Source organism: Octodon degus, unplaced genomic scaffold (genome assembly GCF_000260255.1).
Source record: "Octodon degus isolate 3935 unplaced genomic scaffold, OctDeg1.0 scaffold00024, whole genome shotgun sequence".
Classification (NCBI taxonomy): Eukaryota; Metazoa; Chordata; class Mammalia; order Rodentia; family Octodontidae; genus Octodon; species Octodon degus.
In genome coordinates, this window is record NW_004524600.1 from 15,180,603 (window position 1) to 15,207,432 (window position 26,830).

The following is a 26,830-nucleotide window of genomic DNA, read 5'->3' on the forward strand; positions in this document are numbered from 1 at the left end:
GGGCTGGCTGGCATGTGGTGCTGGGGGATTGAACCGCGGTCCCTGATGCTTTTGCTAAGCTTGTTCTAAGTAGGTGCTTTAGACCACTGAGCCATCTCTTCAGCCCCGCAAACATTTTCTAAGAATAATGTTTTAGATTTCTTTCACTATCAGAATTATGAAATTCATTTGGCCTTTCTTTTGATTCTCTTTGAATAGAAATAGTTGTTCTGCATATCTTTTTCTTAGATGGATACTTTTTCACTCAGTTTTTGTAATTGTATTATCAGCTCAGACATTGCGTTTTACCACCTGGGGTTCAATCTTTACTGGAGTTATCTGAAGAGATTTACACCTCATGCCCCCACTGTCTAGCCAGGTGGTGTCTTGGTCTTAAATTCCTAATGTACCAAAACATAAGTGCTAAACACTCTAAGCAAAATATATCAAGAAATTTCCTAAGAGAAAATAAGAAAGTAAACACCATGTTTGAAATCATCTACTTTAGTTACCTAGAAAATGGATTATATGTAATGAATACATTTAAGACAAAGCTTAATATTTTTGTGTAGCTAGGTCAGAGAGCTTTCAATGATGATACATTTTTTTCTTGTTACATTTTATGATTTATGTTTTTATACCATCATAATTTCTTCAATTATTGTTGCAAAGCTCCCCTACTGCTTTTTCTACATTGAATTGTGACAGATGTTTAATGAAAGTTGAAAGTGTTTTTATTCAATGCCATAAGCTTTTCAGAAGAAAGACAATATGCAAATTTAAATCATAAATAACTGAAGTGAGAATCAGGGAGATTTCTCAAAGGAATACATAAGTAGTGTCTTAAAAGAGATAAAATGTTAATCATCTTCGATCTAAAGGATTATGAAATTGAAAAGTGAGCAATTCTAAACTGCTTCATTATCTAGGAAAAAAGTTTAATTTTATTTCACTAGAACATCAACCTAGCCTATAAACTGAGTAGAGGATACATTAGGTAAATGACTATGTCAAGAATTGCTCCATTGCTAGAAAATATCTGCAGGAGAGTAGTAAGTAAAACTGAAATTGCTTCCCTTCTAAAATCTTCAATAATATATGGGTATATTTGTTAAATAAATTATGGATTGCACCATTTTAATGGAATATTGTTTTGCAATGGTATTTTTATTTCTTTTTATTTCTTTTTTTTATTTTGTGGGTGAGGCTGGCATGGTACGTGGTGCCAGGGATCGAACCATGGTCCCCATGCTTGCCTAAGCTTGCCTAAGCAGGAGCTTCAGACTGCTGAGCTATCTTGCTGGCCCTGCAATAGTATTTTTAAGTTTTTCTACAAGCTCACATTAAATAATATTCTTGGTTGTTTTTTGAGGGTTTAAGGGGTTGTACTGGGAATGGAACTCAGGACCTCATGCTTCCTAGGCAGGCACTGTGACCCTGAGCTGTACCTCCAGCCATTTAAATAGTGTTCTTTTATGTATATGAATTCATATATTTTGTCGAAGACATGCTTAATCTCACACTTTACTTGCTTCTAAATGGATTATGTTTCATTGGTGTAGCACTTCTGACCCCTATCTCCTATCTTTATGATTTTTTCCATGAAGTACATGGCAAAAATTCAATATTACTGATTTATTTGACAAGAAATGCATAGGGTCTATTCAATTTTACAGTTTTGTTATTGGGACTAAGGTATTCCCCCAAAGCAGAATTCTCTCTTACATCAGAACTTCAATATTGTTGAGAGTCACTGAAGCTAAAATAGATCACATCTGGGTCGGCAGGATGAGGCCTCATTGCCTAAAGCAGTCATGCTACCTCAGTCTTACAAAACATCCTCGACATTATGAGCTATTAGTTGCGAGGCAATCTTGTGCCTTGCAATTTTGTAAAGATATAAATAAAGGTCCTTATTATTGTTTTGGTGTCCTCTGGCCAACCAGGCATAAAGGCCACCACCTGACCCAGCTCTTGCCTTCCTGTCTAACTTTTCCTCATTCCTGTAACTGTTTCTCCCCAGTGTTCAATGTATCACACAGAGGCTAACAAACCTTACTTTTAGTGCCTGAGCAGAACACCATTTACAAGATAAGTATGGGCAACAGAAACACTTCCAAACAGCATGCATAAGGGAGGAAGTGAATTGGTTAGAGCCAGTATTTACCACAGGTGTGTATCGGTACTGGTACATCACATGTAACACTTGGGGATGGAGGCTCATTAGGGACAGAAATGGACTCAGTAAGGCCAGAGAGAAAATGAGCTTAAAAATATGTTTGAGAGAACTCAAAAAAGAGAATATCATAAATAATTAACAGTTTCAAGAACCATAGATGTATATATATATATATATATATATATATATATATGTTGTTTTCTTGGTACCTATACTTGTATTACTACCAAAGACCAACATGAAGCAGTTAGCATAGTATACTGTTTTAAAATCAAGTCCCAAACAGGACAAGCAAAGCAAGGCAAAGGCATAACAGATAGAGTTTAAGCCCTCTAGTTTTGCTCAATTAGAATTAAAAAATATGTTTTAAATGCAAGTCATGGGATCCAAGAGACATGCTGTGGGGGGAGACACAAACTGGGTTCTTGGAGGGCTGCATGCTCTGGACCTAGGCTGATCCAGCTGATTTACATATGCTTGCACAGCTGAGCACCAGGTTCAGCTGCAGAGATTGGCACGAGCTGCCAACCATAGGCCTGTGCACCTGGACCTAAGAAGGAGAATCTTGACTATGGCGCACTTTGGTCTTGACGCTGGCTATACAAGTTGCTTGTGTCAAAAATTTGTTAGACTCGAGACAGTGCCTGTCTCAACAAAAACAAACATCCAGTAGTCAGAACCAGACAGACAAATGACACACATAGCGGCTGTAGTGCCTTTATGCACAGAAGCCAGAGCTGCCCAGCTATAGCTCCCTCAAAGTGCGGGGAGCAGATATGGGCCCCCAAAGCCCATTCCAGTTACTAAGACAATTAAGCTGCTGCTAGTAGCTCACCCAGCCCTGAGGCCATAAAGTAAAGGAGGAAACCAGAGGCAGAACCTCAAAATAAAGAGTTCTCTGGGTTTTGATTAGCATCAATCATGCTTATTATGCAAAATACTCAGAATTATAATTCTATCCACTTAAAACATTATTTAAACCACACCAAACTTGGGCTGGGGAGATAGCTCGGTGGTCTAAGCACCTGACTGGCAAGCACAAGGACCTGGGTTCGATTCCTGGTACCATATGCTGCACAGGCCCTGGAAAAACTGAAACTGGGCATAATGATGATACATTTGTAATCCCGGTGCTGGGAGGCTGAGACAGGAGGATCACTAAAAGTCCAACCTGTGTAGTGAGACCTCATACCAAATAAAGAAATAGAAATTTGAAAGAGATTTAAAAAACCACAGCAGACTCTTATACTGCTCAATTGTTCATTCTTTGTTTGAAATAAATAAATAAATAACCATTGGGTTAAAATAAAAAATAATTAGTTAAAAAAATTTTAAAGGACTTTTCAAGTGCAAGCATGGATGACATCCAGGTAGGGAAGCTACAAAGATGTTGTGTTGCCCGCCTAGATAGAAGCAAAAACCCATTCCTCCAAAATAGAGCTTAACAACCCCCCGATATTGAGTGGTTCTCTCTCTCACCATTACAATTGACACTAAAAAAAAAATTAAATTTTTCACATGAGGTGATTAAATTAAAAGGCTGTTTCCATCATAATGATAAAAGTTTGCCTTTAAAAAATCATATTTCTGAAATTTAAAATAATGGAGATTTTTTATGTATTTAGTACAGTATCTACAGGGTTTCACTACATGGATCGGACTCCTAGTGATCCTTCCTGTTTTTCAGCTTCCCAAGTGCTGGGATTACAGGCTCGCACCACCACACTCTGTCTCAATCGCAATCTCAGCTCACCCCGGGGATGGGGCTAGCATGGCAGGACAGACACTGAACCTCCCAGGCCCTGCATCTGCCTAAGCATGGGCTTTAATCCTCTGAGCTCTCTGGCCAGCCCAGAGAATTTTTAAAATTACTTAAATTTTTTTTTTGATTCCTAATACAATTCATTGCTTGTTTTACCATCCGAAATAAAATTTTGTATGAAAATCTTTGACATTTTGTGAACAAATATAAAGTTTTAGAGTACAATCTAAAAGCAATGATATTTAAATAGTCATTTGCTTTAGACACCTCATTTAAATAATAAATGCCTAGTGGTGGACTCCAAAGGGTATAAGCTACAATAACTTCTTTATGTTTAGGTCAACCTATGCAACAAAGATATACTGTGTCTCAGTGTGTTCAGATCAACTATTCATGATCTTCAGATTTTAGGTGGTAATATTAATTGCCTCCATCTAGATTTTGGCTTAATTTCTCTGGTGTTATTGATTACCATTATCCTTCAGATAAGTTAGTTTATTTATTCATCTTTTTTTTAGATAAGTTCATTTAAGTTGCTTCTTTCACAGATAGGTCATATTGGCTTAACTGAGGTTATGCAGTAATTTTCTTTTTTTTTTTCTTCCAAAATATACGATAACAGTTTCTCACTGTACAGTTAAAATGCAGCTACAAAAGGGAAAATCAATCCCTCCAACTTCACTTGTCAATATATATTATTAAATTTTAAAAATTCTACAGAACATAGAAGTGGGGGGGGGGGAGACAGTTCCATCAGGTAAGAAAAAAAAACAGCTAGCAATGGTTCTTTGGAGAGATCATTGGAAAAGGATCCAGTCAACTCCTCACCTGGGCAGAGAGTATGCTTGTGTTCTTCCAGAGAATGGAAAAATGGTCCATTTGAGTACCAGAGTGTGTTAACAGGCCATACCCTAAATCCAGATCTAAAAAATGTTACCAGCTCTGAGGCTAGATCCAACCTGGGATCTATTAAAGAAACTGACAAAATAAAAAATTTAAAGTCTAAAAAGGTGATAAAATATATGAATATAACTGAGCTACATTTCACTAGCCTTAAGACAAAAAATACAAAATACAAATTATGTATGGTAATTACAGATAATAGATTTTATTCCTTCCAATTTTTTCTGATAAGAAATCACAGATAATTGACAAATAACAAAATCTGACCAGTCTATTTATAGTCATAAATTTCTAAAATTGCAATAGAGTTACTATAACTTAAAATTTGGCCAAGAACATATTCTCATGCAGTCTAGATTTTGTAAAGATTTTTTTTGTAGTCTGTATATTTATGTGTGTATGTGTCATTTTGTGAACAGATGTTGCTTTTCTCTTTTTTGATTAGTTATTCTAATACAGTTTGGGATTATAGACTTAAAAACATGCTCTTTCCTAAGTTACCAGATGGTTTAAGTGATACCAAAATTTCTTTACTCAGAGGTCAAAAAAAAAATGTAAGAAAATTAAACAGATTCCTTAGAGTGGGGAGGAATTGTAGATAGGACTTCAATTAATGAACAGAGTGGTGGTCAACTTTTGCTCCTTAATAAGAAATACCTAATAATCTCAATAGTCTCTTAGGAGACACCCTCAATAATTTGGTCATCAGTTAAAAGATAAAGCTTTTTCAAAAAAATTACAATAAGGTTTTCCCTTAAAAGATGCTCTTAAGGGACAGGGAGACAGCTCAGTGGCGTAAGTGTCTGACGGCCATGCCTAAGGTCCCAGGTTTGATCCCTGGTACCACATAAAAGAAAAAAAAAAAAAAAAAAGAGGCTCTTTGTACATACTAAATTAAGAAACAAAGTTTTCACATGTGCATGACAATTCATTGTTGTTAATCCCATGGTTTATTAAACATATTCATGATTTCATGTGTCTTCTAAAAAGTAAAACAAAGTTTGCTTATTGTAATAAGACTGTCTCAGACTCAAACCTCTGCCTTTAACAAAAAACTTGTACATCCCATTCAACAGTGACTAATTAGATGAAAATATCTTAAGTATTAAATAAAGATGATTGGTTAAAAAGTATTATTTAAGGATGTCACAAAAGATTATCAGGATTGTCTTGGTATTAGATGAAAATATCTTAAGTATTAAATAAAGATGATTGGTTAAAAAGTATTATTTAAGGATGTCACAAAAGATTATCAGGATTGTCTTGGTACAATATTGTGTATGGGTTTGATTTCTAAATTGCAGTGTAAATTATATACCTGTCACCTGTTAACACTACAGAAATTTAATTATTAGAGTATTCATGGTTGTTAAAAAAATAACAGTTCCATTTTATGTCAAATATGTTTGATATTCAGATAGATAGTAATGTTAAGCTTATTGCATCTATTACATGGGAATGTCACCATGTTTTTCTTCTAGTGTTTAACAACTCAAGTTTGAAGACCAAATACTAGAGAAATAGATGGGTAAAAGGATAGTCAATATTTTGGCCCTAGCCCTACCAGGTCAATGAGGACTCAAGACATAAGAAAACCTCTGCTGTGACATCCTGTAACACAGTTGAGTCCCTATTTTTCTGATCAAGGAGATTATGGGATGACAGAAGAGTGATTAATAATGTGTCATGTGCCTACGGAAAGGAGCCTAAAACAACTGTGTCTCTTAAGCTTTCACAGAAAGCAAATTGATCAAGCAATGGCCATTGCTCATCCACATGGCTGACACTGACAGAAGATCTAAGAGGTATTATATATGGCTCCAAGGCAGATTATAAGGAGATTTGATTTGATAGATAGAAAAAATTAAATTTGTATTTTTGCAGGTCTTGCTTTAACTTGGTCTTAACCATTCGACAAAAAGTGTAATCACAAGATGTAAAAAGTAATGCCATAATAATATGCTAAAGTCTTAAAAGCTCAAATCACTAACACCTTCTGACAATTTCCAGCTGTACTGATAACTCACTACTGTTATGGACTATCGGACTATATTGGGTCAAATGGCTAAATACAAGGATCAAAAATCTTTGGACAGACATCAAAAATAAAAAGCTCTTCTAAAAAGTTTCCCAAACACAATAGAATAGAATTGTGGCCAGCAATAGAATACTGCAATAGAATACCCATCCCTTACACAACAAAACAATAAAAGGGAGATATATTGGAAGACACTGGAACTAAAATTGATCGTATGTGGGAGGGCAGGATGAGGCCTCATTGCTTAAAGCAGTCAAGCTACCTCAGTCATAAAAAAAAAAAAAATTCTGCCTAGGCATAATTATAATTATTATTATTAGCTGCTAATTATAGCCTTTTATTATTATTAGCAACTAATAATAATTATAGTTGTTATAATTATTATTAGCAACCTTGTATCTTGCAACACTGTAAAGGTATAAATAAAGGTCCTTACTATTGTTCTGATATCATCTGGCCAAAGAGGAAGAAGGGCCACCAACTGACCCAGCTCCTGTCTTCTTGTCTATCTTTTCCTCATTCCTGTCACCATTTCTCCCAGAAGTAAAAAGAGACCAAGACCAACAGATCCCTAAAACGCAACTAGCATGCTTTCTTCAAGTTGAGAAGTTCTTCTCTAAATTTTTCTGAAAATCAACTGGCTGCATTGCCTAATTGTAGTGTTCAGGTAGCAGGTAAATTGTACTCTTTTACTAAGCATTCTAATTTTTATTTTATTACTCATTCTTTTTCTTTCCTTTTTTCATAAATTGAACCAAGAGGGAAGTACTGTTTAATAAGTCACTACCAGGTAATTTCTTTGATCTATGCAATAATTCACTAAGTTGAACTGACAAATATCTATAAGAAATACACATAACAGAATTGTGATGATTGGTATTGTATAACCTCTTACTAATTTCAGCTTTTAGGAGTTCATGCAATTTCTTCTACAAAGAATATGTGCGCTTGAGGGGTCAGGGAAATTGCTCAGTAGAGTCACTGCTTCCCTGGCCAAGTGCAAGGGCCTGAGTTCAATCCCCAGTCTGAAAAAAAAAAAAAAAAAAGAATATATGTGCTTGAGTATTTCAATATTGAATTATTCAATAATGAATATTGAATAATTATAATTCAATAGTAAATACTGAATGATTATAATTCAACATTAAATGATAATTATTCAATATGTGATAATTCAACATTAAAAATATTGAACTTTGAATATTTGACTATGTTGAATTTTTGAATATTTGAATATTGATACACTCCAACATGAGAATAAAACACAAGACATAGATACCTATTCATAAATCTGGTGATAAATTCTAAAATTTTATTCATATTCAAACAAATTTTATTCACTGAACTTCAAACGCTAAACTCACTTAATCTTAGATAAAATTATGTTAATATAAAGTTAAAGATATTTAAAGTTTTTAGAGCAAACATAAAAATAAAAGACCAACCAGATGAGTCAGAAGATTAAAGTACCTGCTTAGGCAGACACAGGAACTGGGGTTGGATCCCTGGCCTGCCATGACAGATCCTCCCCTCAGTTGAGACTGCAACTGAGACTGGGTGTACTCACTGCAATCCCGGTGATTGGGTGGCTGAAAACAGGAAGATCACCACAATTCCGATCTGAATAGTGAGACCCTGTAGACCCTGTATTAATTTTTTTTTTTTTGGCCGAACCTGGGATTGAACTCAGGCCCTTGCACTTGCCAGGGAAGCACTTATTCCACTGAGCCATCTCCCCAGCCCCAAAATATATTTTTAAAAAATGAAAAACTAAAAAGAAATATTTTATGAGCATATGATCTAAATATATGTACACTACATGATTTCAATAAAGTTAACTGCTATGGATGAATTTTTGTTTCTACATTGAATACATGAATTATTAGAAATGTCTCTTTGAAGTTAACCATTAAATACTAGAAGTTTAAATTTAGTAACTTATGTTTTGTTTTTTGTAAGAAATATATGGAATCATGTTTTTTATTTTATATTTCAAAACATATAAAATGGAGCACACGTTTTTATCAAATATGTATAGAATTTTACATGTAAAGTTATAAAAGAAATATGAAAACACATTACTATTCCTTGACTCTTAGTACTAAGTATTAGATTATTTTTGTATTTAGGCTTTCATTATATTTAAAATTATCTACACTGGAGCCAGGTACAGTGAGGCACATCTGAAAACCCTTCGTTTACGAAGCTGACACACTACCACTATTAATTTGAGACCAACCGGCACTATAAGTTAGTGAAACTACATAGCAAGACCCTGTCTCAAAAAATAAACAACTCACCAAGAAAAACAATTATACATTGAGATCAACAAGATTTTTGATTTAAAATAAAAAATAATAAAATAAAACTAAAACTGCATCCAGAAATCTTGTAGGTAGTTGGCTAGGTTTTATAATTTTGAATATATTGCTTTAACACTTCATAGACAAAAATTCAGTGAATCTATACACTATAATCTATCTTTAAAATAGAAAAATGTGTTATAAATTCTGGAAAATATAACAGAGAAAATCATTTTCCATATTAGCATAATATAGTTGTCAAGCATATGCCAAATTTTTGTTTATCTATGTTTGCTGCTATGATTCACAAGGGAAATTATAAAGTTCTACTGATTATGGTGCATTTTATCACCTATTACAAAAATAATCAGCCCATCTGTAGATGCAGTCTTTGTCCACATTGTTCTCAGTAATCACAGAAAAGTACTATTTCCTGTGATTTCTTTCCCTTGTATATGAAAATGAGAGATCTGTATTATGAATATATAATCTTCTTCTTAGTACTTTCAAAAGCAATAACTAAATATCAAATTAGCAATAATTTACATCATAACCTCTTTATAGTATTAGGTAAATTTTTGAGGTTTTCTATCCTATGATCTTCTAATACTTAGTCATAATAAAAATTGAATGCAAAAGGAAAGATTTAGAAGAATGATTTTTTTAATGTGAGAAAATGTAGCAGCATGATTTTTAAAATGTATTTTATTCTGACTTAAGAAAATACAGCATTCTTTAAAAAATATTTTAGAGCAAAATTTTGACAGAGCAACTAGCCCAAGTGGGGATCTACTAATATTAATTTTTCTTTAACAAGTTAATTTCCTTCTCTTTTGAGACTACATGGTTAAAAGTCAAACCATAGTAATGCATTGGAAGGTGCTCCCTGAAAAGATCTACAATTTACTGTAACAATCGAAAATTTTATTTTAGTATTCTGTGATGTTAAGTAAAACATGCCTGGCCAAGCATGGTGGTGCACACATAAAATCCCAGCACTCCAAGTCTGAGGCAGGAGATCTGCTGCGTGGTCAAGGTCATAGAGTTCAAGGTGTGCTTGAACAATGTGTTGAGACCTGGCCTCAAAAACAATAAACAAAAAACACCAAAACAAACAACACTATAATGAAGAAGACAGACTCTGATAGACTAGTTCCATAATATTTAAAGGAGTTACACCCTTCTTCTTCACTCCCATTATACTATTCTCTACTGATTTATATCTCTGTCACAGGATAATTATAATGAGGTTTCAAATTTCTGTTACATTTATTTTATAGCACTGGGTTTAGTGACATTTTCCTGTCACCCTAAAATCAATTGATATGGGAGGAATGATTGATTGCATCTTATTAAATTAATTGATTAGTCCATTTGTTAAAATAATCAGTCTTATACTTTGCTATTTCTCTTGACAATCCTGTTTTGTAATCCATTAAGTACTTTATTGTGCAGAGCTTATAAAACTTATAAATAAAACAAAAATAAATTAGAAAGATAGCTAAATAATACATAAAAGAAGAAGGTTAGTATACTTTAGAGAGTATTTTCCATGTCTCTGGTGGTTGGGTTGCAAATGAGATTTCAATAGTGTCAAGTCAAAAAATGTCTTTTAAAGGGCAAAATTTAACTCTACTTAATGATGTTTAAGCGCGCACGCACACACACACACACACATCTGCTTGTCAAGAAGAATTGGCAAAAATATTTTGAAGGAATTTTGTATAACAGAGCACAAAGTTATAGAGTTCCTTGGTAAAAATGATTTTATATGGAAAAATTCATACCAAAGAAAGTTTTTTTAACATATCCCCAAAGAATATTCTTTAAAAAATGGCTTAGTTGTTAGAAATATTTGCAAAATTTATATTCAAAATTGTATCTCATGATTAAGACAATATTACATTATGTACTCAGGAAAAATTACAGTTTTTGGGGATGACATTTTGGAAAAATATGCATAATACACTTTTCTTTTCTTTTCTTTTTTTGGCGGAACAAAGGATTGAACTCAGGCCCTTGCACTTGCCAGGGAAGCATTTATTTCACTGAGCCACCTCGCCTGCCCAATATACTTTTTACAATATAGAACTTCCTCATTTTTCATGAGAAAACAAAAAGTTTTAAAGGAACATAATGTTTCTTATAAAGTCTTCTACAGATGCCTCAGGCCTACTTGATATTTTTCAGTAAGTATATCAAATTAATTTTGTGTTATAATTACTTTTTAATAAACACATATTCATTAATTGTGCACGCTATGTTGTGTCAGATTTAGTATAAGGATTATAATAACCAATAAATATATTTTAGCTGTCATAAAACCAATAATGCATTGCATTCAAAACATTTTTATCTAGTTTTAGTGTTTCAAATGATATTTTTAGTGTAGTGTGTTTTATTTTACCCATTTATCATTATGAATATTTTATTTAATTACAATTGTACACATTCATACTTTCTGTTAGATTCAAATGGCCACTGTTTTATGTAGATGTGATTATTATAAACTTATCTTTTTTATGTATTTGGTACAGGATCTACTATGGAACTCTGACTCAGTGGTCCTCCCGCATTCAGTCTCCCCAGAGCTGGAATTACAGGCATGTGCCACCACTTCTGGTATTAGGGCAGGGCCAGTGTTGCATGTGTTACCAGGGATCAAACCCTGGTTCCTGCACTTGCTTAAGGAGGTGCTTAGTCTGCAGAGCTATTGAACAAGTCCTATTATAAACCTATCTTACAAGTACAGAATTTTACTTTAAACATCTTTACACATTGATGAATTTTTTTTTATTTTTATTTATTTGAGACAGAGAGAGAGAGAGAGAGAGAGAGAGAGAGAGAGAGAGAGAGAGAGAGTGGTGTGTGTGTGTGGCCAGCTCAGCCCACCAGGGGGCGGGGCTGGCTGGCATGTGGTGCTGGGGGATTGAACCGCGGTCCCTGATGCTTTGCCAAGCTTGTTCCAAGTAGGTGCCTTAGACCACTGAGCCATCTCTCCAGCCCCACACATTGATGAATTTAACATTTCAATATATGCAAAATTATTCTAGCTGCAAGATACTGTATGCTTTTGCTATAAATGAATTTCCAAAATATTCTTTCTTTTGTTTGTATTCTTTTTCATTTTTACTATCTCAAATAGTTGTTCATTTATATTGTACTTCAAATTTTAATTTTGGACTTGATTCCTCCTAGCGGTATATCAACACATTTTTCCATCAACCACAAGTATGGTATTCAAATATAATAGTGATCAGGTTTGAAATTGTTAAGAGCCTTCTGTGTACTTCACCTAATTAGTATGTAAAGAGAAGTGAGACGGGTCCTCCTGAGTCTTATATTGCAATTCATTTCATTCAATTTGCACCAGAAGGGACTGCAAGCACCAAAGTCAGAGGCAATAATTGCAAATGGTTTTGATCAGTCTGTGAATCACAACTAGAATTATTATTAAATTTTCAAAACTATGTAAAATGCTTATCTTGCGTGTAAATTGCATATACGAGATTTAATAACAAAAGGGAGCGACCATATATTCAGATCATGGGTTAAGAAATAAATTTCAACTATTGTGTAAAAGCACCTTTCAAATCTAGCCAAATTTTCTACCTTTTGAGAAAAACCACATCCACCCAATTATTCAGCATTATACTAGTTTTAGTTATTGTATTTACTATTTGTTTATACTTGTAGGTAATATATTGATTAATACTACCTTAATATTCCTTTTATTTTTTTCATAAGTATTTGTTACAGGGTCTCCCTGTGCAGCTTGGACTTTTTGTGATCCTCCAGTTTTCATCCTCCCCAGCCCTGGGATTATAGGCATGTGCCACCATGCCCAGACTCCTACCTTAATATCTTAAGCTCCACTTATGATGGCTTTTGTGGCTATTGTTAATTCACCACTAACTGCTGAATTGTATTGAGTTATAAATAAGAATTTTATATCTTCTCATTGAATTCATGTATTATTATTGCTAGAAAAGTCTACTTGAGATTTACTTTTTATTTTTAAGTAATTTTATTTTTAGGTTTGCCATACATCATGATCATATTCTTTGTGGGGAATTTATTTATTTGTTTGTTTGTTTGTTTACATTACTGGAGATTGAACTCAGGCTCTTGCGCTTGCCAGGGAAGTGCTTATTCTACTGAGCCATTTCCCTAACCCTTTAAAAAATATGCAATGCTTCACAAACAGGAATTTATAACTGTATGTAATATGTCTTAATTTTCTTTTTTCTCATTATCTTTCCCTACCTGCAACCCATCTTCCTCTCTCCATTTGCAAAATGTTGTTTTAATTCCATCCTGTTTAAAATATTCCTATTCCCCTCCTTATCTTCCCAAGACCACTTCCTTATTCTCTTTCCTATTTGAAAATTTTCTTTTTACTTCCTAATACTAATCCTCCACTTTATTCCTTACTTACCCTTTGGGTTTCACACACAAGAAAAACAATGTGATATTTCAACATGTTTGCCTGTTTTATTTCACTTAAAAGTCATGGTCTCAAATGCAATTATTTACCTAATAATGTCTCGAGTTTATTTTTCATTATGGCAATATAATACCACATAAGCACATTTTTACAAAAATCTATTGATGTGCATCTACTATGTTTCTAAATTTAGTTGTTAAAAATTGCGCTACCATAAATATGGGTGTGCATATATATTATTGTGGTATGGTGCTTTTTAACTCTTTGGGGAAGATACTTAGTGGAGAATAGTTGGGCCATACAGAGCTTCTAGTTTTAGATGTCTGAGGACTCCTCATAATGACTTGCACGTTGGTTGTATCAATTTATATTCTCACTAAAAGTGGAGAAGCATTGATTTTTCCCTTCCTAGCACTGAGCTGGACTTTTGGCTACTAACAGTGATAAGCACTTGGGTATTTACAGTTCTTACAATTTCAGACTTAGTTATTTTTCCCTCATTGTTCACATAAAATAACCAACACCAAAGTTAAAGCAAACAAAGTTTATTTAGTACGGTTTGTAGAGTCCATAATTGGTTGGGATTAAGGGAGGGTGGCCTGGCAAAGACAGTTCTTAGGGACTAGCATGGTGGAAGACAGAAAAAAAACCTAAGAGCAAAAGGGTGTTAAAAGCCCTTTTCTACCCTTCTATCTTCTCCAGGCTGCTGGTGTTAGGGCAGTTCCAATTAAATCAGTGAATAGATCCAACAGTCATTCATATACCTTTAGGTGGAGATTCTTTGGAAGCTGCTAAATCTAGAATTTGTGGTTGATTTGTAATTCAGTGCTTGGATTAAGGTTTCATGAGGCTTTGTGGGAAAATCCAGACTCAAACTGCAACACAAATTATACTATTTGAGAGATACTTTAAAATCTCCCAATGACATGGAAAAATGTGCATTGAAGGAAAGAAAAGAATTTTACACATCTTTTTAGTTGTCATCTTTTATTCTCTTCTGCCTATGTAACTACTGGAAATTCTGAATTCCCCCTTATTGTCTGCCTACTGTTTCACCATTCTCCAAAATTCTAGACTATCATTTGTTTTTTGCTTCACTCATTAATTCCCAATTTGAATAACTGAAATCTTGTTTATAACAGCTATCCATAATTGAAACTTTTGTTAAGTTTTATGATGTTGGCCATTGTTCCTAGCATGCAAGAGTTACTTTTTTTTTCTTTCAGCTCATCTTCATTGAGATATTGTTAGTAGCCAGAAATCAATCAAGGCATGAGTATTTCTCCCATAAAAAGCAACAAGTACTATTCTTCTGAGTCCTCTACCCCAGCCATCAGTTAAACGTTGACTGGTATATCAGTGAATTCTTGAAAGTACAAAGAACAAAGCACATATAATCACACCTATGAGTAGCTATCTCAACTTAGAAAATAATATAAGGCTCACTTACGCATTTATAATATAATGACAAATTGCTTTTCTGTGAAATGGTTAACCACATGGAATCACATGTTGCTCTGAGTTCCTTACAATAGTATGCGGTTATGTGTCAATGAACTTTTCTGACAAAATTGAAAAGATTATCAGTCAAGCGCAGGAAAGAAAAATATCCTGTCGTTGCTGTCGTGTTTACTTTAAAATACAGCAAATGTATTACCTTATTTGCTCAATTCGAAAGTAGGTATGTTTTCTTTTAGGAAGTGTCCAAGTTAAAGTTTGTGAACTGATCAATAATTTATCTTCTGAATATGTGAAAATCATTGGGATTTTGAAGACTCAGTTTTTGCTCTAACACCATTTATCATAAAATGAATTCAGTGTGAAACTTCTGTTAATTTTAATTTTTCACTCAATAGAACATCTGAAAATACAAACTAAGTTTTCACTTACATGATCAATAATTATCGCTTTCTAAATTCTAAATTTCTTTTGCATAAAAGATGCATTTTAGCTAGTTCTTTTCTTTCTTTTTTTGTTTTTTCTGAATACCTAACCCTGTACCTTCACATCCTTACTCACCAGATATAGATAGATAGATAGATAGATAGATAGATAGATAGATAGATAGATAGATTAGCTAGCTATGGTTAAACATACCATTCTCCTTCTCTAACCACCCATTGTGCTAAAATTGCTGACATGTGTCACTATGTCAGTTATTGATTAAATTTTGAGGAAATGCAATTTTTTGGTATTCTATTTACTTTCTTACTACTGAAACAAAACACCTGACCCCCACAACTCTATTTATGAAAAGTTTGTTCTGGCTGATGGCTACAGTCCTTGGTTGCTATCTCCAAAGGAGAAAAGACGTAATAGGAAAATGTGATATTACAATGTCCTTTGTGGTCAGAAGGCCCAGAGTTAAGGGAGGAGCTAGAGAGGCAGAGTATCCCCAAGATCAGGCCTAAAGTGACATTCCCTAGTCAGGGCCACATCCTACCGCACATTCAAGGATGAATTCAAAAGTGGATTAAACCACTGAAAAGTGTAGCACTTCCAGGTCCTATCAATTTCCAAAATCTTTCCTTCTGTATATATGAGATTTTAGTGAACATTCTAAAAATTTAAGAAGAACATTCTTTTTTTTTATTTGTATTTTAGGGAAGAATCTACAGGATGTTTAGTGTCTCACTACTAGATCAGACTTCTAGTGATTCTCCTGTTTACAGCCTCCCAAGAGCTGGGATTACAAGCGTGGGCCACCACACTCAGTCTCCATTGCTGTCTCAGTGTGTCCCGGGGGTGTGGCCTGCCCAGCAGGCACAGGGATTGAACCTCTGGTCCTTGGCCCTCTTGCAGGCAACATTCTGGATGTAACCAAGTGATCTCAACAAGATTTCCCCTCTATGTTTCAATCCAACAGACTCATCAATTATTTTCAAATCTAGATATAACTATGTTAAAATCCCCAAAATTTAGGGTTAAATTCTATTTTTCTAACAATGGGAAACTTTATATTTATTTCATTTATTTATTTTTATTCATTTTAATGAGAGAAAGATAAAATAACAATGAAGCAGGTTCAAAACAGGTTAGTAGGATGGTTATAATAATTAATACATTGCATATTGTTGTCTTCATAGTAGTTATGCAGAGGACAAGATTCAGACATGATGTCTTGTCTAACAATATTAGTACAATATTAGTACTAAACAATATTAGTACAAACTTTTATTTTCAATGAACTAAGAGAAATAATTGTATATCTATCTTAACTCTCTTGTGTATATATTTTTTCTCTCTTTTTCCCACAACAAAATGGTCCTTTACACTTTTGTGAAGTTAGAAACGATGAACAGTAGGTTGCCTAGCAACTGATAGCTAACCTTGACCAGACAGGATGTTCATTTCAGTAGTGAGGTAGCTTGTTTGCTTAAGGCACTGCGTCAAGTCCCACCTACACATACTTGATCAATTTCCTAGCTTCATGGCTCCCAACATATCCACCTTTTTCGTTTAGTTTTGTCAAAGATAAGTGTTCCATTGCAGTTAGAGAAGTTGTATTTGGATAAGTCTTTAAAGAACCTTTTAAATAAATAAATAAATAAATAAATAAATGACATTTTCATACTTAAAGCCAGTCTAAAGATTCTTGGTACTTGAATTCAGCAAAATAACCCAATATAAGGGCCTGCCAAATAGCTCAGTGTATTAAAGTGCCTTTTCGCAGGCACAGGTGTTTGGGGTTCAATCCCTGCACCTGCTGTGCCAGGCCCGCCCCTGGAACATGCTGAGATGGCAGTTGAGACTTGGCGTGATGGTGCATGCCTGTAATCCCAGCTCTTGGGAGGATGTAAACAGGTGGATCCCTGTGAGTATGATCTAGTAGTGAGACCCTGAATGCCCTGTAGACAGACGCTTCTCTAAAATACAATAATAATAATAATAATAATAATAATAATAATAATAATAATAATATAGTCTAACAGTCCATAGCAGTAGTGGGTTATCAGCAGAACTTGCAATTGTCAGAAGTTGTTTACTTGAACCTCTTACAGCTCAGCATATTAATATGGCAGTACTTTTTAATACCTTGTGGTTATACTTTTCTGCTGGATGGTTAAGACCAAGTTAAAGCAAGACCTACATAACTAAAAATAACTTTTTTGTATGACAAGATCAGTCAAATCTCCTCAGGATTAAATTCTGGTTTGATTGTGAATGTTTTTAAAATTTTATAGAATTTAGTAGTGTGTTTTTGTGTTTAGATGATGTGTACAGGAGGAAATGTTATATAAGAACTCATTTTTTTATTAATCCATCAGATATTTTTTTAGGACATTGGCTTCCACAACATGCTTATACTATATGAAATCAGAGATGAGTAGTTCTTTCTCTTCTTTTAGTTACTTACGCCCGGTAAATAAATAGTGGTGTCACTTTCCTGAGAGGTATAAAGCTTAGGTGAGATGAGAGTTAGTTCCATTTCAGTGGGAGAGGAGAGGAGTAAGCTTTTAGACTGCTCTTAAAGATAACTGAGATACTGACTTTTAAATTAAATAGAACAGAAAATAGTTATAGGGGGTTAGAGACAATAACTCACAGGAACTACTATGCTGAACAAACTGCCTAAATCAATTCGGGAAGGTAAATCAGGCAAAGGACAAACACATGAGTAGGTATTTATTAATATGTAATTTTTCTAGAAAATATTTAGACTTCTTCACTGAACTATAATATTTTTTCTAAAGTAGATATTTTAATCAGCTGAATGCTAAGGAGACTGGGCGATTTTAATCCTTGCTTGAAAAAGAAAAATCAAGTATCAAAGTTTAGTTATATACTGTATAAAATATGGCTTGCATTAAATATGGAAGAATACTGGCAGATATTCAGATTACAGTCAATCCTAGTTTATGACTTGCATTACAGTTCTTAAAAAATCAGTTTTCATTCCTTCCAACATTGATGCTCCACCAGAGAAACAAAGTGGAGTCCAAAAGGATATATTAACCTATGGTTTTAGAGTTTCAGCAGTTTCCCTTAAGAATTAAATATAATTTATGAGCATTTCAATATTCATAAATTACATTTATTAGAAAGGCTTATTGTTTAATAACCTTTGGGCACATTTGTAAAAGTAATAAGACAATCTCTGCCTCTGTAGCTCCACTTTAATAGGCAGCATAAAAACAAAACATACTTTGCCATATTAAGCACAAATACAAACCAGGTCCAGGTCAAATCTGTTCCAAATCTCAAAGATATAAAGAGGAAGTGACATTTAAAAATTCACTCTGGCTCTTTTGAAATCCCTCCCCTAGCTCCCCTTTGTATTACTGTATGATAAGTATTCTAGCATTTTAGTACATGTAGAAGGTTCAGAGCTTGTAGAAGTCTACCAAAAACAAGACAAACAAAAATTAAATCCAAAGTGAAGGAAATAGGACTAGATTTTAAATGAGATTTCATATTTGGAAAAAATAATATTAATCCTTTGTGGTTAGCATGAATTTGGGAGTATATTTTTGCCATTCCTATGTCAAATGAAAATGCTGACATATTTTTTAAAAGAATTGATAGATTTGCTTATCTAGAAGTATCAACAAAATATGCTGATTGATACTAAGCACAGTGAGAAGTAGTTAAGATTCCATTCTGTGACACCTGACACGAGTTGAATTAGTCCTTTGGAAAAATATATATACATTTCTGAATAAGCCTTTATTTGCAATATGGTTTATAGGTATAATCAAGCTGAGGTAAGGTCACACTTGAGTAGGTAGGTTTCTTATCTCACAGCTCCCTTCTTTGTAATGCTCATTTAAACAGAGATGTGAGAAAAGAAAGCCATATGAAGACAGAGAAAGAGATGAGAGTGTTTAAGGTTAATATATAGGTAACAAATGTTAAAGATTGCTGTCAACCACCAGAATGAGAAAAAAAACTTCCTTTTTAGTATCTTCAGAGAAAGTATAGTCATGTCACTTTCGGAACTATGGTCTTCGGAACTATGAAGTAACAGGTTTTATTTTTTATACAATTTCGTAATGGTAGCCCTAAGAATTGAATATAATAACTGTCCCAAATTTTAAAACACTTGGTAGTTTCCCATTAGGTTGATTTTCTAGACTAGGGATTGGCAAGTGTTGTCTATCAAGAACCTGAAAGTAAATGTCTCTGGAATGGTGAAACACATGTTCCTGTGACAATTATTTGATTCTATTACTGCAGCATAAAAAAATCACAGGCTTCCCATAAATTAGTAAGCACAGCTATTTTCCACTAAAATTTATATGACTTGTGGTCTAGATTCCACTCACGTTTCTATCTTTCAACTTTATCATTTCATGTAGATATTATTATTTGTATCCCATTTGTTCTCCACATTAGGCTTTTAGGTAAACATCAGTTGGAATATGATACACTGGATTGGTAGGATAATGACCTTTGAAACTTTTATATGTCTTAATCTGGGCAGCTTTGAATACAATCTTATGTTGCCAAATAGCTTTACATGTGGGATTAAAATCTTCTAAAAAGTGAATTATCCGGAATTATCAAAGTGGTCACCATGTAAATAAAATAATTTATATAATGATATAGTAGGATAATAGGCACAAAATGTAATATGAAAACAAAATTTAAGACAGGGAAAGGGAGATATTTGTAAAAAAAAAATGCTTCTGATTTGAAGACCAAAATGGAGCAATTAGTCAAGGGATAGAGATAACATCTAGCAACTTGAAATGTCATAGAAATGGATTTTCTTCAGAGATGCAACAAGAGAAATAGTCCTGTTAACCTTTTTTAAAAAAATTCTGACCTCTAGAACTGTAAGACAATAATTTATGTATTTTGAAACTACTAAAAATGAGCAAATTTGTTATAGTAGCAATATCAAATAAATAGGAAGTTTTATTTCTTTTGTTGTTTTAGACACCTTTTATTCATGCTCATGTACTGAAACATCAATATGAAGTGACACTTCCCAACAGCTCATTCAGTAGTTGACCCTGGACTCTTGGCGATCTTGCTGCTTTCAGTCTCCCCAGTGCTAGAATTACAGGCATGCACCATTGTGCTTGGACGCTGGCTGGCTCAGCCCACCTTGGGGACATGAGTGGCGCAGCATGTGGTGCCAGGGCTCACACACGGTCTCTGAGCTTGCCTAAACTTGCCTAAGCAGACACGTTAGTCTGCTGGGCCATCTCGCTGGTCCCATTGCTTGCATTTAAAGTAGTGATTCCACTTAGATTCTGACAATGTTCACACATGTGTGGAACACGTAGACCTAATTCTGAACAAGAATTTTACTGGGTATGTAATTAATATTCTTCATCGAATGCTGAGAAACTTGGGTGTTATGCTACATTGTGGATTATTTTCTCTGTTGTAAGTATAATCCCAGTGGAGTGGGCTACATAGGCCAAAAGTCCAAAATAATTATCAGAGGACTACAATAAGGAGGAAAAAAAAAAGGAATCTTGGCATTATTTCCTGAAATAAATGTATTAGTCAGGTTTCCCATTTCTGGAACATTTCAGTACCTACAATTTGAAGAAGGGAAGGTTTAATTTGCCTCACACGTTCAGAAGATTCAGTCATGGTCGGCAGGCTCCAAGACAAGAGCATCATGGCAGAAGGACATGGTAGAGTGAACCTGAAACTTAATGACAGTTGTAAGCAGGAAAAGGGAATAGTACTAGAAAGGAAGGGCCAGGATCTTAATACTGTGGTCAGTATGACACCTCTATGAAAGACGAAGACAACTAGAAGTTTTTTTTTTTTTTTTTTTTTTTTTTTTTTTTTTAATTCTCTGGAAAGGTATGAAACCAATCATGTTGAAAATCCAAGGCAACTGTCATAGAACAGGTATTATAAAGTTACCTGAAAATTTGGCTCAAAATTGTCTTACAATTCCCTTTCATTCTCAACTGGAGAGATACTGAATGTGCAAAGCTGCACTCTAGGGCTAGGGATTGCAGACATTGTTCAGTACTGCAGGTTCATTCATATCATGTCCCCTCAAGTCTGATGTTGAGTGCTTATTTTTCTTGGGAAAGTTATGGTAGCTCTAATGCTCTTTTAATCAAACCGCTGTCATAATTTTACTTTTCAGGGGCTGGTGAGATAGCTCAGTTGAATAAGCACTCGCCTGGCAAGTGCAAGGGCCTGAGTGCAATCCCCAGCTCTGCAAAAAACACCAATAATAATATTAATAATTTTACTTTTCAATGTAACATCCATACATTTTACTGTGGAATAAATACTTGTCTTTGACTGTACTAGAATAAGCTTTCATTCTTGTTTTTCAAGCCATGACTATTTAATTCAGATCACAGAACTTGAGATGTACACCTAACATATAACCTTCTTATGTTCCTTAACTGCTAATAAAATTTCTTTCCAGGGTATCAGTGCAAATAAGTTGGAATTATCTAATACATTTCTATGCCATTCTTTAAGTATTATAAATAGACCACATTGAGTATAAACTTAAGCATTGCTTTTTTATGACTAATGATAAATGATGAAGTAGAATAGCTTCAGCAGATTTCCTAGCCCTAGACCGCTAAGTTAAGTTTGTACTGACTTTAAATACTGGTGGCTTTTTAGGAATGAGAGATCTGTGTTGCTGAGTACCCACTCTTTAATACAAAGACTTTCGTTTATTTTAAAAAAATGGTTCAATCTCACTAACACTTAAGCCCTTAGCAGACCCTAATAAGAGACCAATTTGTAAAACTGGGCCATTTTAATGTTTTTACAATTTAATAAATAGTTTTCTTGATGAATGTAATCATGCGAGTTGTTCAGCAGTATTCAAGTTATGGTTTTCCTGATTGGTCTGCAGTCTTCAATAACTGTAAGAAGTTACTGTATGAAATGTCTATCAAACTAATAAGACTACATTGATGCATCCATCATTGTCAAAATTGTTGGCCACCTGGACGTATTTACCCCAAACAGCCTTGCCCCTTTCCTCACAAGGCCCAACTCTCTCACATTCATCTCAATCACTGTTCCTTTGGTAATAACACCCAGAGTTTTATACAGTAGCGAGGGAGGATTCTTTTTCACACCAAGTACTGGCAGGCAAAAGGTGGCTTTCAGTTCAGGATGTGTTACATGGACCTTCTTAAACATAAGCCCATTAGTCTAATAAATCTTTCATATTTAGGTGGTTTTATTGTAAAGCCATCTCCAAACAAAGCAGACTTCAGTAACCATCCTCTACCATGCCTTCTTTTTTCCCTTTCCAGTTTGAATAACATTTAATACTTCAGTTTCTCCTTGGGCACCAACTTTGGACAGAGGAACTTTCTACTTTGCCACCTTTTCATTTTTGTTTAATCATGTTGGAAACTACTTTTGCATGCTGTCAGTCTCTGTCTAGCAGGCAGGCAGGTACTGCTTCTTGTGCAGTCTCCTCATCATTCTTTTGTTTGGTATTTCTCTTTTCATGCATGTTGATAGCCTTCATGTGTATTTCCTCTGCATGGCACTGTTTGTGGTAGAGCTTAGCCTCAGGACAATCTTTTTTTTTTTTTTTTTTTTTGCCTTCTTTGAGCATTCATGAGTCTATCAACTTTTCCTTCTTTATCTTTTTCTCATGGTAATCCAAGTGGTACCCATAGCATTTATGGTATAATTCAATGTATTCATTCTGTGGCATGATGACAGTGGCAGAAAGGCCTCACGTGTGCAAAGAAAGTCCTGACTTTAGGGTGTCCCAGACTTATGAGCTGCCTCCACACAACGGAGAACAGGCTATCTTTCATTCTTCTCATTTCTTCCTCTATTTCACAGCAGCATACTCATCTCTGAGCAGGCCAAGCTAGAAGAAATTCTCGATAGACGCCACACTTCTATGAATGTCCTATTAACTCTACTTTTCCAGAAAAGAAAATGGAAGGTAGTGTATTTTAGAAGGTAAGCACAGGGGCTGCAGAGATAGTTCAGTAACTTAAGTTCCCTCCTGGAAAGTGCAAGGTCCCAAGTTCAATCCCTAGTATCGCAAACAAGAAAAAAAAAAAAAAAAAAAAAAAAAAAAAAAGAAGAAGAAGAAGAAGAAGGTAGGTACAGATCACACATTTAAAATATCATATATATATATATATATATATATATATTTATTTTAGGTCAGGGTCTACACAGTCTACAGGATCTCACTACATATATGTGGGACTTGGACTTGCAGTGATTCTCTTGTTTACAGCCTCCCAAGTGCTGGGATTGTAGGCGCCCGCCACCAGGCCCAGTCTTAATCACCATCTCAGCTCCCTACAGGGAAGGGCTGGTAAGGCAGACCAGGGGATTGAACCCTAGGTCCCTGCATATGCCTACACAAGTGTTTAATCTGCTGAGCTATTTGGCTGGCCCTCTTTGCTACATATTTTTGACAGATACAATTATCCACAAGAAAATATAACTAGCTATCACATAATATTGAAATTATTTGCTTTGGTGAATAGTTCTGGATGATTATGGTATGAGTTGAGATGTGGTGATGGAATGAAGGTCTGATTCTTCTTTCTTTCTTTTTCTTTTTCTTTTTTTTTTTTTTTTTTGTATTTTATGGAAAGGTCTACAGGGTATTCAAGGTCTCACTACTAGGTCAGACTCATAGTGATCCACGTGTCTACAGCTTCCCAAAAGCTGTGATTACATGTGCACACCACCATGCCCAGTCTCAATTGCTGTCTCAGCACGCCCTAGGGGCGGGGCTGGCAGGGCAGGCCTGGGGATCAAAGCCCTGGCCCCTACGCCTACTTGCAGGTGCTTTAATCCTCTGAGCTATTTGGCTGGCCCTTAAGCCTGACTTAAAACATGATAAAGTGTGGTATTCATCATAAGAGAATGTTATGACATTACAACCATTGAATGTATGGAACTCTGAAAGAAATATCAGAGGAACATCAACCATACTGAGAAAAGGATTTGAGTTAAGGAAATTTTTCCATTATCCATGATTTATTTTCACTCAATGCTTTTAAACATCATCTGAGCAGCAACATGTTTTACCATTTTCTCTTATGAAGAGCAGAAAAAATTTCTCCACATAGTAAATAAAATTAATGACTTCATTAACTCTAAATTCTCCACTATGAAGTAAATGATTTTGCATTGCGTGAAATCCTGTAGATGCAAAAATTGATAAATAAATTTTATTTGCATTTCTGTCAAATATCTAGGATTTATGAGATAACATTTTAGTATTTTCAATCAATTACTAAAAATGACAAATCCATTCAGGTATACTTTGTTTACTTTGTTTTACATGACCTATTCATAGTGCATAAAGTGTCTTTTATGGTAAGTGCCAAATTTCAAAATGTTTCATTAAAGAAGAATATGTTAAAAACATTATTATTGTACAGCTCTACAAAGCATCACTAGGCACACTCATAAAAATCATAAAGTGAATAAATGGAACACTAAATGCTCCAGAAGCATGTTCCCACAGCTCTTCAAGTCACTTTTTTCATCCAGAACAAGTCAGGCACTCTTTGAATCAACCACATGACGTGCTGTCTTTGTTGGCGCTCAGTTTACATGCATATCCCGCAAATACATGTCAATTTCCATTCAGATCTTTGATGAACATTATGATTATGCTACTCAACCACTATATGCATGTCTGTGGTTTTCTTTTTTTGCCTTTTAAAATAATCAATTTTTGTGTTCATAGAGTACTGCCATATGTTTCCCTACTGTGCTTGTCCTATTGTTGGGCAAGTTTCAATATTATTATAATGAATTTTCTCACATATTCACACATACACATATACATATGAAGAGGTAGGACAACCCATCATCCAGGATGTGTCGACTCCTACACAAATTAGGTATAGCAAGATTATCTTCAAATTACAAAATAGTGTTTTGGATGAAACAATGCACAAAAATTAAGCTTTCTTTTTTCACATATCCTAGTATTCTTCAGAGACCTTTTCTGGAAAAAATGATCGTTAAGTAATCTGATACTTATTAATAATTCTCATTAGTCACATGACTTTTGTTATTTTATGTTATAAAAGAACTATCTGTTGAAGTAATACATGAGAGATAAAAGAATTTACATTAAATCAATGTGAGATTATATCATATACCATTAGACACCAGGAAAATTCAATTATAATAGAAATGGAAATAAATTCCATTAGCATTGCTATAATATGAGAAATTTTTAGAAAAATTATGCAGTGTCAGGTAAAATAAAAACTATTAGCTACTAAGAGCTACTAAATAGTGACCAAGAATGCAATATAAAATTATTAAGTGTGAATTTCTTATAAACTATTATAAGTTATTGGCCCGGTATTTGGAAACTTTTTTTTGGCAACTTTAAAGAGTAGAACACTTTATTCATGGAAACAGAATATTTACCTTCTCAAACGGAAATATGTTTTAATTTTAAATCATTTTTTGAATGTTTTCTTGATTTACAGTAATTAAGAAATTTGCATTAGGCATTTCCTGACATTGAGGAAGATATTGCTTATGTAGCCTTGGACAAAATATATTTAGGTAGTCACTTATGGCAGAAATATATCCTAAACTTAAGGGTCATGGTTTCCTAAAGTTTGGTATTTAATAGTGGTTTCAATTTCTACAACCACATTATTCATAAAAAGAAAATAACATGTTTAGGGGAAAATATTGTGATGAAGTTTGAGATTAAAACAAAAGCATTATCTGACTATTACTGACCACCAGCCAGACTGCAAAATAATGACTACAATCTATAAAATAAAACTTTTTCTAACAACTGTTTATTTCAACAAATATCATCTATTTATCTCATTCTTATGCTTATAATAATAGAATTTTTAAATGATAAAAAATGCAGAACCAGCCTCTGAACAATCTAGGACTTGGTGCCTAACTTCTCTGGAAGAATCTACGTCACTATCCTATCCCCCTACATCACTGGGACCAGGTGATCAGGGATGCATGCCGCATAGAAGGATACAGACTTGGGTGAAAACACTGGACAGGGAAGACTAGTAGGGTGGAAAAATCCAAAAATATGAGCCAATAAGCAGTAAGTTAGTTGAACCAGCATTGTGCTGAGAGACAAAGACATATGGAACAGAAGCAAATGGGTAGGGCCACCTCCTTTTTATGAAAAGTTATCTTCGTCTTGCTTTATATTTGTTATTATCTTACTTTTACTCTTCTTCTTCTTCTTCTTCTTCTTCTTCTTCTTCTTCTTCTTCTTCTTCTTCTTCTTCTGCTTCTGCTTCTGCTTCTGCTTCTGCTTCTGCTT